This window comes from Cervus canadensis, chromosome 7 (genome assembly GCF_019320065.1).
Source record: "Cervus canadensis isolate Bull #8, Minnesota chromosome 7, ASM1932006v1, whole genome shotgun sequence".
NCBI lineage: Eukaryota > Metazoa > Chordata > Mammalia > Artiodactyla > Cervidae > Cervus > Cervus canadensis.
In genome coordinates, this window is record NC_057392.1 from 9,955,805 (window position 1) to 9,956,746 (window position 942).

The 942-nt window shown below is 41.3% G+C and overlaps 1 pseudogene; it reads left to right on the forward strand.

The window, feature by feature from the left end:
- The first annotated feature begins 496 nt into the window (after positions 1–496).
- LOC122445643 lies at positions 497–596 on the forward strand (annotated as a pseudogene).
- Positions 597–942: the final 346 nt, after the last annotated feature.

A 942-nucleotide genomic window follows, 5' to 3' on the forward strand; every position in this document is an offset into this window, starting at 1 on the left:
AATTATCTTGGGTTCCATAGACGACATTAGTACAGCCAGACTGAAAAGCATCAAGTGCCAATTTACATGGCAGCTTCTGTTGCACTAAATAGAAATCTTACCCTTGTTGTGTCAATTCTGTGGCTGAGAAAACTCCCCAGTCACAGCCCTGGCACTGGGCTGCATGTGGGCCCAGGGGCCACTTATCTGCCATGTAGGTGGATTCTACGCTGCTTGGCTCTAGAGGAAAATGCATCTTACATAAGGTGCTGCTCCACAGATAAGTCTGTTGTTAATATGCCTCAGACTGCCTTGGCCGCGGCTATTATCACGGATACATGCAACGTACATCTTTTTTATCGGTATGCATTGTACTTAAGGTAAAAAATAAAATAAAAATAAAAAAGGAAGAGAGACCACAGGATGTCATTTGTTATTTTTTAAAAAAAGGAAAAAAAATGTTTCCTACAGATTCCACCCATACCACATAGTAACCCCAAAGAATAAACTGGAACACAATGCTGGCTTTGTACACCCAAATTAGAACAATACAGAGACCATTAGCCTGGCCCCCGAGCAAGGATGACGTACAAACTCAATACATGTGCCATATTTTTTAATAAAAATTAAAAAATTAACCTTTTAAAAAAGAGGGGGACCTCCCTGGCAGTCCAGTGGTTAAGATTCTATGTTTCCAATGCAGGGCATGCAGGTTCAATCCCTGGTTGGAGAACTAAGATCTCACATGCCACATGGTGTGGCCAAGAAATTAAAAACACATAAACAAAATTAAAAAAAAAAATGGAGCATCAAACATACATTAGTCAAATGTGTGGGTTTTTCAGAATGGACTTTTCCACAGTTCACTGTGATTCAGTGGTCAGTGAGTGAGTGAGAGTCGCTCAGTCCTGTCCGACTCTTTGCAACCCCATGGACTAAAAGGCTCCTCTGTCCATGGACTTC